Source organism: Podarcis filfolensis, assembly GCF_964270895.1.
Source record: "Podarcis filfolensis genome assembly, chromosome: Z".
Lineage (NCBI taxonomy): Eukaryota > Metazoa > Chordata > Lepidosauria > Squamata > Lacertidae > Podarcis > Podarcis filfolensis.
This window is the reverse complement of record NC_139617.1, coordinates 44,018,106-44,029,698: the sequence shown is the minus strand read 5'-3', so window position 1 is coordinate 44,029,698 and position 11,593 is coordinate 44,018,106.

Below are 11,593 nucleotides of genomic sequence, written 5' to 3'. Positions count from 1 at the left end.
TGTGATTCCTTCCAGCTCTAGAGTTCTATGATTCTGTGATTCTAGGTCGCCAAGAAACACTGGAGCCAGAAAAAGAAACCAAGCCCTGGATCCCAGGGAGGGGCCAAGTGGGTTGTCAGAGGGAAAGAATTACTTCAATGTTACTGGACATTTTCAGTCATGCCTCTCCTCCAGCCCTCCAGCTTTTCCTCCAGCCAGCAAGCCTCCACCCTGGGGGAAATTGCCCGATGACAAGCTAGGTGTTGTTGGCCCTGTCTTCCACGCCATGCCTTAGGTCATGTAGATGCCCGCACTAGTGTGAAGAGACCACTCATCCAATGCAGGGGCTCCTCACTTGCCTCATTAAAGCCGTGTCTGCCCTGCTCTTCAAAAGGAAGAAGCAGAGGGCATGTCACTTGGATCAGCATCTTAGTTTGCACCCAGCCATGCAATTCACCTGCTGCACCTTTTAAATTTGCCTTTCTGATTTAAGCATTAAAGCACTGATTTAAGCATTAAAGATTTTGGCAAAACCTGAAATCTGAGTTCATTCTTCATCAAGTGAGAGTTAGACCAGGGCAAACAAAGGAGAATAGCTGGTGAGTTGAGGAGGAGGAAGAGTCAGGAAGCTTCCACTGCTGACCAGTATCTGCTGCCTGAGGTGGCCACCTCACTATCCCTAATAGTAGAGATAAATCAGGCCCACTCACTTTTCTCTCCATTCCTCACCTTTTCACTTTGGATAGCTTTAGATAGCTCAAGTGCCAAGGACTTTAGGGTTGCCATATGTCCAGGAATTCCGAACATGTCCTCTTTTTGGGGTACTAGATGCCAACCCAGGGGTAATTTTACATTTTAAAGCAAATGTCCTGGATTATGGGGTTGTTGGGTTTTTTTAAGTGTGCAGGTGGCTCTGGTTCAGGCTCTGGAATGGGTGGCCCAAGCTCTGGCTCCGACTCTGTCTGGTGTGGGCAGCCTGGGCTTGGGCTCTGGTGCAGGCAAACTGGGCTCTGGCACTGCCGAGGGCAGCCTGGGTTCTGGCTCTGGTGTGGACAGCTTGGGCTTGGGCTTGGGCTCTGGCATGGGCAGCTCAGGCTCGGCAGGGGCAGAGAGGCTATTGGGCAATTGTCCTAAAAAAGTTCAGCAACTTTTTGTGTCCAGATTTTTACCTCTTGAAATAGGGCAACACTAAATGACTTTAGCTGCCGATTTCAGTTCTCTCAGTTTCTAATTCTTCCAGTCTTAAGTTCTGCACACTTTTGCAGTCATCTGCGTTTAAAAAAAAAAAAATCCTTGTCAAAATTCACCAGCATGTTAGTGTGAATCTCTATGAATAAACACAATTTTGTGCTCAGTTTTGGCTAATGTATACATTTTTGGAATAAATTTTCCCTAACATATTGCAGTTTTGTTCATTATTTTCACTAATGTCATCTTTTTATGCACATTTTCTCCCACACATGCATTTGTGTAAAATGTTTGGTTAGAAAACTGCAATGGAAAATACAGCTAAAAGTGTATTTCAAAGGATAGTTGTGTTTTGGTTTTGCATATTGTTTCTGAAAGTGCGAACTGAATAGATTTGGCTTTTAAAGCATCCTGATTTCTCCTCCACCCCTAGAAGCAAACATTGCATAATCCATAGGTGCTAGCTCCCTGGGGCCCTATAAAATTCCCCATGAACAGGCCGGGTACCCACAAATTTTGGTTCCAGGGCCATGCACTGCATAGCACCCACGATCCTGGGCACCCATGGTTGCAGGGCCAAGCTGGCACTCCTGACATACTCCCTCCTCCCATTCTGATGATGCATATCCTCATGTATCCCATATGACTATATCAGTCCCATTAAGCCAGGGAACGAGAACCTGTGGCTGTTCATGCTTCGACTCCAACTCCCATCAGTCCCACCTAGCATGACCACTGTAGAGCGATGATGGGAGCTGCAGTCCAACAACATCTGGTGAGCAAGAGATTTTCCAGCATCTGCCTTAAGCCAGCCAGAACTTGGTTTATTATAACCTGTCCCTACCTCACCCCGTTGCCCAACGTCACAGAGATTACTAATTTCATTAGAAGCTCTTCTCTTCCTACACCTTTTCCAGATTTGGGCAGCAAACATTTTAGAGAGCCAGGATACTTTAGAGGGAAGGAAAGTAAAGTTCAACAATGTTAAGGAGTAGTTAATGCAGAATAAATTACAGTGAAAAGATGCCCATTTTCATGAGAAAATTTGATGTTGCAAGAAAAGAGTAAATACCTGTTACATGAGTATTTTATTACCATAGTTACAGAACCTGTGGCTGTCATTTCCAATACTCTGTGATAATGATGGCTGTTGTGATGATGGGGGCCAGGGCTGGCAAAGACTTGGGGCAGGCAACTGATTTCCCCTAAGTATCCTCTGGGGCAAATATTGCAGAGACAATTTCTATTAAACCACAAAAATACTACAGTTTAACCAACCAAACAAACAAATGAATGAATAAACAAATTAATTAATGAATGCAAATAATTGCCAAAAAAAATCTCTATATCTCCAGAGATGAAGTTTTTTTTAACCTTTTGCTGCTTCTCACTCTGCCCCCAACCAAAAACCCATTTGAAGAGGAGGAAAATCAATAAGCACATAAATAAGTTCACACACACACAGGCATTATTGCAGTCTATAAATAAATGGTTGGAATTACTAGGGAAACAGTAAGCGACAACCTGCAAAAGTTATTTGGGAGAAGTTAGAGTGTGTGTGCATTTCTTAAAATAATAATTATTATAATTATAATCATTATAATAGAGCAAGCTTATTTTCTGCTGCCTCAGAAGGTAGGACCCGAACCAATGGATTGCTTAACAACGGAGCGGACTACCTTGGAAGGTAGTAGACTCCTTCGTTGGAGGTTTTCAGACAGAGGCTGGATGTCAGGGGTTCTCTGGCTGTGCTCCTCTACAGTTCTATGATTCTATTATTCTACTGTTGTTACTCTTATATTGGACTTTTTGCAAACATCTTCTATTTTGTCCAGCCCCTCTTTAATCAGGTCTAAAGAAGCTTGATTGTAGGATTGGATTTTTAGGGGAGTAGAGTTTCTCACCTGCTTTGCTTGCAAACTGGGAGGTGCTGTTTTCCTCCAACTCAAAGAATGCAGCTCTACTCGCTGACAGCACACCGAGCATTTCTGCTGCACAAACCTTTCCCAATGAACAAGAACACAGAGAGAGAGAAATCCCTGCCAAGCATGCAAGCCTTTACAATGCTCAAGGTGACTTGAACATGATTGCCATAGCCCAATCTGACTGCTTCCAAATCAGCCTGAAGGAACAGTAATGGACTGCATGAGAATTAACGAAGAGATACTCAATCCAAAGGTCATTTTCATGACCCAGGCACGTTGCTTTCTGCCTACTTGGCAGATGCAGACGAGACAAAATGTCACATAAGAAGAACCCTGTTGAGTCAGCCCAGGTGCCCAGCCAGTTCAACATCCTGTTCTCACACTGGCCTACAAGATGCCCCCAGGAAGCCCACAAGTGGGACCTGAGTGCAACATCACTCTCTCCCACTTGTGATTTCTAGCAATTGGTATTCAGAGGCACACTGCCTCCCACAGTTGAGGTAGAACATAGCCATTGATAGCATTACCCTCCATCCATGAATTGTGTAATCCTTTTTTAACCCAAGTTGTTGGTCATCCCTGCATCTTGTGGGAGTGCATTTTTTACAAAATAATGTGGCTTGAGCAACCCCTGAAAACTATTAATCAAGCTTCATATCCTTCCTGGCAGATAATCCTTTTATGTTTCCATTTTAACTACTGAACCAGTCTCTTTCTTTGATTGTTTCACATTGTTGCATTTTAATAAATGACAAGTTTAAAAATGTAGTGTGCTTTTGCTCCAGAAAGGATAGGCAGATTAATTAATAATTGGGCATCTGTTGGCTATTCTTTGCCAGAGTATCTGGTAGGGCTGAGCATGGTCACCAAATCCAATTTGAGGACCAATCTAGCACTTACCGGTAAAAGCAGCCCCTATCCAACCTGAAATGAGTCAGTGCAACCCAATCTGGATCCAGAGCCTGAACTCAATTGGCAGCTTGGCACAGCCTTTAATTAGGGTTTGTATGTCTAATTAAGCATGTGGGCAGGAGGGCGACAGGTGAGCAACATCATGGGAGGGGTGTTTCTAGTTAACCCACCCTTTGCTCTTAGAAGCCTTATAAGAAACCCAGGAGAAGGACTTTGAGCAACATCATGGGAGAGGTGTTTCCAGTGGCAGGGCAAGCTGATCAAGCGCCTGGGGCAGTGGGCGTGCCCTGCGCCCAGGAGCAGAGCCAGCCACCCGTGGGGGCGGGGCCAGCCAGAGCAGGATGCTGTGCAGGGCCTCTGAGGAGCTGCCCTACAGCTGAGGGGAAGGCAGCGGGCAGACCATTTGGGGCAGTGTGGCATCCGTGGGCGCACTGCAGGTCCCACGGTGAGTGCTGCCCAGCATTTTGTCACCCCCCTCAGTGGTGAAACCCGGGGCGAACTGCCCGCACTGCCCCCCGTTCCTCCACCCCTGGGTGTTTCTAGGACTATGGTGAAACTGTGAAGTTCCCTTGTAATTTTTGCTATTGGATGCTGCATGCTTTAAGTAGTTTTGTTATCTTTATAGTACAGTGGTACCTCTGATTACGTACTTAATTCATTCCGGAGGTCCATTCTTAACCTGAAACTGTTCTTAACCTGAGGTACCACTTTAGCTAATGGGGCCTCTTGCTGCCGCCGTGCCACCGCCATGTGATTTCTGTTCTCATCCTGGAGCAAAGTTCTTTACTCGAGGTACTATTGCTGGGTTAGCGGAGTCTGTAACCGGAAGCCTCAGTAACCTGAAGCATCTGTAACCTGAAGCGTCTGTAACCCGAGATACCACTGTATTGGAATGTGTTTTTTTGGTAAGTTATGATATTTGCTATTTGAAATGAATCCTTTGAGCATGATTTTTTTGTGGTAAAGCAGCATATAAATAAAAAGAATGAATGAATGAAATGCATGCAGGCTGCCTGTGCATACCAAAATGTACATTATAGAGGAAAGTAGCACTAAAATGCTGATTTTTTTCACTTTTTTAAAATGTTCAAATAACTGCAGAAATATGGAGAGTTAAATTTAAGACTGAAAACAATTAGAACCTGGGCTGGACAAATTCACTCATTCTTACCTATTAAACTATTATTTGGTGTGGATGGGGTGGGAGTACCTCCTAAGGGTTTGGGATTATTTTACTTCTGCAAAGCATGGTGGTTCCTCTCTCTTGTGTGTGGATGGTAGTATTTGGGCTACGTAAGGATCAGAGAACTGGAGAATTGAGATTGCTACTATTAGCATAGACTCTGTGGATCTCTAGATACATATACATGTGGATAAAAATAACGACAAGCCTTACTGAAGGTTGAAGCCACCTTGAGTGCAATCTTGGCACAGCTAAAGAAGAAGCACAGAGGTTGCTCAACTCCCCTGCCAGCTTCACTTTACATCAAAACCTGCTTTCGATGCCACAGACTTATTAAAGATGGGGATTGTGGCGCTGAGTGTGTGTATTTACAAAAACTGGGTCAGCAACATAAGCTCTCCAGATTTTATTTTTATTTTTTTTAAACCCACCCTCAACTAAAAGCCTGCCAGTGTTAACATCACTCTTTGGAGAGGAGGTTTTTTGTTTTTTTTTAAATGCTGCCTTTCTTTTGACTGGTCTTTAGAATATTGAGTTTGGTGGCTTCTGTCCCAGGGTAATTTACCCTGTAGGATCTGGGGACCAATTATATCATTGTATTTGGTATCCATACAGTGAGGAGGATTTTCTCTCTTTTTTTTAAGGTATCATGTCAGCAGATGAATGTGACAAAAATATATTTTATCAGACTGTCTGGGTGCTACCACAGCACAAAAAGCAAAGAAGAGAACAATACTGGAGTACCCCAGTATTCTGGAGTGCTTTCAGAGCATTGCTATGTTCAAGCACATTCTAACAAATTCAGGTTGCACAATTAAAGTTTGTTTATAGCTCTTGTACAACACACTCACTTCCCCATCCAAAATTGGGTCACATCTACACCATACATTTAAAGCATGCTTAAAGCTTTCCTCCAAAGAATCCTAGGAGTTGCTCTGTTTGTCACAGAGTAACAATTCCCAGCACCCTTGTCAGTACATTTCCCAGGATTCTTTGGGGGGAGCTGTGACTATGGAAGTTGTGCTTTAAACTATGGTGTAGATGTGACCAATGCTTTAAAAAAAATATTTAGGGGTACTCTCATTTTGACTCAAGAAAGTCACAATTTTATATTTCAAATTTGGAAAAATAAATACAGTAAATGGACAAAAGTACAGTCATACCTTGGGTTACAGATGCTTCAGGTTGCATTTTTTCAGGTTGTGGACTGCTGAAACCCGGAAGTACCAGAAGGGGTTACTTCCAGGTTTCGGCAGTCGTGCATGCGCAGAAGCGCCGAATCGCAACCCTGCACATGCACAGACGCGCAGACACAGGTTGCAAGTGCTGCAGGTTGAGAACGTGCATCCCGCACGGATCACGTTTGCAACCCGAGCGTCCACTGTACAAAGATTCAGAAAATGTTTAGGGGTATGCGTACCCCTGCATACCCCCAGAAAAAAAGCACTGGATGTGACCTTGGACTTGTTTCAGTAAGGCATAGGATGGTGAAAAGCACTGGGAAGTGTAGCATAATGCTTGCTTGATGCAACAGCTTGTCCCATGCCTAGAAAGCACAGGTCCAACTGGTTTTCTGTTTGTCCTGAACACTCTAGGCATGGACTGCATTTGCCCCCCCAGTTTTCCCCTGGAAAAGGAGACCTGTCGCTTCCAGGTCATCAGGAAGTGACACTGGTGCCCCATTCCTTTACCATCTGAAATGAGATGGCCAGGTGTGGTGGGCTGCCAGGCCTCACCAGCTCCTTTGCTGACACCTGGCCCTTTAAGTAGACCCTGATCCAGGACACACCTGGAATACTGTGTCCAGTTCTGGGCACCACAGTTTAAAAAGGATATTGACAAGCTGGATCGTGTGAAGAGGAGGGCAACAAATATGATCAAGGGTCTGGAAACCTTATGAGGAATGGCTACGGGAGTTGGGTATGTTTAGCCTGGAAAAGAGGAGACTGAGAGGAGATATGATAGCCATCTTCAAATATCTCAAGGGCTGTCCCAAGCAAAATGGAGCAAGCTTGTTTTCTTCGACTCTGGAGAGTAGGACTCAAACCAATGGCTTCAAGTTACAAGAAAGGAGGTTCTGACTAAACATCAGTAAGTAAGAAACATATGACAGTAAGAACTGTTCAAGAGTGGAATGGTCTCGCTCGGGAGGTGGTGGACTCTCCTTCCTTGGAGGTTTTTAAGCAGAGGTTGGATGGCCATTTGTCATGGATACTGTAGTTTAAATTCTTGCATTGCAGGGGGTTGAACTAAATGGTTGTTGGGGTTCTATGATCCTATGAGTATTGAACCTAGGACTTGTACTGTACCACTGAGTTACAAGGCACAGTTTCTGACCCACCCCCACCCCCATAGTCCAGGGGTGGGGAGCCTGTGGCCTTCCAGATGTTTTTGGACTACAACTCCTGTCATCCCATTGGTCATGGTGTTGTCCAACAAGATCTAGAGGGCTACATGTTTCCCATTCCAGGACAACACAGCATTGAGACAAAACTAGTGTTAGCAGGGGTGAATATATCCAAACTGGCAGAATGGAGGTTAGATCGGGTCATGCTCCATGGGGCATGAGTGGCCAGATAGTATAATAATTTGCTATCCAGTTGTTCCTTAAAGCCAATCCTGTCCTTCACTGCCCCCATTTCTGGTTGACAAGGAAGGAGGAAATACACATTGGCCATTGTTCCATGTGATTACATTGAACTGAATATCCAGCTGCTAGAAAATCCACCTGCTTCTCTCCCATCCTAATTGGTACCCATCCCTTGTCCTCTGTCTAATATATTCAGCCATGAGTTTAGGGGATCTCTGAAGGCATAAGTTGTCAGCTAGTCAGAAGCAAGCATTGACAGGGGAATTATGTCTAATCTCCTACATTCAGGGCAGATCATTCCAAAGGGCTTAAAGAATATTTGAAATAAAGAAAGGAACCTTCTCTTTCATAACTGATAGAGAAAAACCATGGCTTGCTTCTCAACAGCTGAAAAGGTTTACCCCTGCATAGCTAGCTAGCACCGCAAAGGCTATCTATATCTCTCCCACAACCACCTGCATCCTTTTCTCTGGGTCAGTGAGTCCCAGCAAAACTTATTTTATCTACTATGTATTTTGGAAAATGGTTTGTCTGCATGTTCTCTGCAGGTTAATCCACCTCTTGATATATTGTCATCAAACTCAGTACAAGGATTTCTTCATAGACAATTTGGATGCCAGGTGCCATTTTGAATCAAGATGATGGACTAAAAACATGACTTTAGTGTGTGTCTTCGCCCATTTTTGGAATAGGTTCAGCCACCTCTTGAGATATCATCACCAAACTTGACCTGAGGACTCATGTGGTGTTTGGGGTGGGTGGGTTCTTAGGTTGATGTTTTGAATCAAGATGCCACACCAAAATGTGACTTTGGCATGACTTCACCCAATCCTTGGGGTGACAGGTCCAAATTAACAAATTACACTACCCGTTTAAAAAATCAGATTTATTTTTGTTGTTTGTTTGTTTCTAAAAGTTCCCAAGACGTGCTAGGCCCTCCCTGCTAGTTTAGAATAGTTACATAATGCTTTTCTTAGGGGGGGAAAAAGTTCATAAGTTTCATAGTAATCTTTTATTACAAAACAAATGTGATCAAGATCTCAACATGTAAAGGGCTGCTATTATTGTTGTTAGTATTATTTAATTTTGCTTCCAGTCTTTCGCCATAAAATCCCAAGGGGAGTAACAGCATAAGAAGAGTCTGCAGGATTATGCCAATGGCCCTTTTAGTCCAGAATCCTGTTTTTACCAACCAGATGCCAACCAGATTCCTATGGGAAACCTACTAGCAGGACCCAACAGCTCTCTGACCACTTGTGAGTCCCAGCAACTGGTATTCAAAGAAATAATGCCCCTCATGGCGGAGCTTCATGCTCCGGCACCGGGGGCAGAAAGCAGGCAGGGGCATGGCTAGCACACATCCCGGGGCATAGTGCGCCGCCCACAGGGGCATGGTGCGTGTTCCAGGGGCACGGCACGCCGTCCGCAGGGGCATGGTGCACATCCTGGGGGTGTGGTGCCCAGTGCAGGCGGGCAGCCACAATGGCACACCATGGCGATTGTGGTGCCGGGGGCAATGCACTCCCTCACCCCCCTCTTCCTCTGCCAGTGGTGCCCCTGACATTGGAGGCAGAACATAGACATCATGCTAGTTTCATCCTCCATGAATCTGTCTTTTAAAGCCATCCAAGCTGATGGCCAATGCAACTGAAAAATATCAAAATCAGTTAACACAATCTACAGTAGAAAGAAGAGGGTGGGTCCTAAAACATGTATTTTCCACCCTCAAAGAAAAGAGTAGACATCTACTCTGACTGCCCAGGGCTAATTGCAAGTGAGCTCTGGAAGTACCCGTGCACAGAGACACTTAGACAGAACCTAGGGAATCAATGTATTGGTCAGGAGGGGAGAGGCAATGTCTGACAAGCAGTTCTCACCTCCAGACAAATTGTTTAATGACAGATAGAATCCTTGCTGACATATTTTCATACAGGCATTTTTTTAAAAGTACAAAACCTGGAACACTGAATTTAGGATCTGAAGAATTAGAAATCGAGAGGAACCAAAACTAATGGATTGATCTGTCCCTAGAAAAGAAACAATCTCCCTAGCTTTGTAGCTTCTCATTGGCAGAAGATTTTTTTATTTGTGGAGCATTCAGTCATGCATGTGTTGTCAATTTGCTGCCAAGCCAGGTATGAGTTAATCTGCAAAAAGCCAAAACAATTTAAGCCTAAAGTACTTTAAGGACTACCTGAATCCTTTTGTGCCACCTCAATTCCCGAGAGCCTTCGATGGGGCACTTAGAATCATAAAATGGTAGAGTTGGAAGGCACCCCAAAGGTCAAGTAGCCCAACTGCCTGCAATGAAGGAACCACAGCCAAAGAACCCCAGACAAATGGCCACCCAACCTCTCTTTAAAAACCTCCAATGAAGGAGAGCCTACCACCTCCTGAGGCAGTCCATTCCACTGTCAAACAAAGTGGGTGATACCACCCCCTGGAGGGCACTGGAACAGTCCAGGGGTACTGTAGTAGCCTTAGGTACAATTGGGGGGTGCTGAATAAAAATAAGGGGGCCTAGGCCACCTCCTTGCCCAGTTTTGAAAAACCATTTATACATGTTACATCTGTTGTGTAATGGCACTTACTGATGTGTCTGATTTACATCATCTTTCTTTAATGTGTTGTAGGACATAGATACAAGTATAGAAACATAAAAGAGTGTAAATTTGTCACTGCATCATTCTGTTTGTTTGCTTAAATAAGGTGGATTTCCAGGGGGCACTGAGTAATTTTTTTTTCCCTGAAAAGGGGGTGGTAGACAAAATAAGTTTAGGAGCCTCTGCTTTAGTTAGAATATCCTTTATCATCTTGGTCACCCCCATCTGTACATGTTCCCATTTGTCAATATGCTTCTTAAACTGTGGTGCCCAGAACTGGATACAACACTCCATGTGGGGTCTGACAAAGGCAGAATAGCATGGAACCTTTGATATGGACGCTAAACTTATGTTGATGCAGCCTAGAACTGTAACTAGCCTATTTTGCTCCTGCATCACACTGTTTGCTCACATTAAGTTTGTCAACTCCTTATTGTGGTTCCCAATATGGCAGAGGTTTGGTTGGCCTTTACTAGGAATTGAGCCTCTACAGTGGCAGGCCCTGCCCTGCGGATCTCCCTGCCAGTAGAGGTTCAGCAGGAATAAAAAACAGCATTATTCCAGACAGGCCTTTGAGATGTGAATTTCTTTTTACAAACTTGTATTTATTGATGGTTGTTTTCTTTTGTTTTGTTTTTAATGTTTTATTGATTGTTTTATCTTACTGCAATTTTGTGTGCTGCATAACGTCTTGCTGTATTTTTATGAAATGGAGATCTATAACAAATGAAACAAACAAACATTCCCCTGTCCCTACCCCCAACTCTCCAGCTTGGTCTTCTGTATGTGCTGATCTGCCTTTCGCTGTGTATTCCAATACACAATATGGTCCCAAGCGACTTACTGTAGCCTGGTTCTGTATTCAGCAAACACTTACCCTATAAACAACACATCCATCGTAAACTCTTATTATCATTCTCCCAGCTGCTCTCAGGCTTTCAGAACCCCATTATGATTATGATAATGATAATACAAAAAAGGAAGAAGAATCTTAGGACAGTGTGATTTGAGGCAGAAGTATATTTACACTGTGAATTGTTTGTCAAGGACCCACAGAGAGAAGAAGGGGAGGGAGGGAGGGAGAGAAAGATGCCTGTGCAGTCATTTTCAGGAGCAAACTGATTCTCCCCTACCTTTTGTTCCTTAATTTAAAGCTGTAGCTTCTGAAATCCAGGCTAATATTGACATTGTCCTAAGCTTTCTCTTCTTTCCT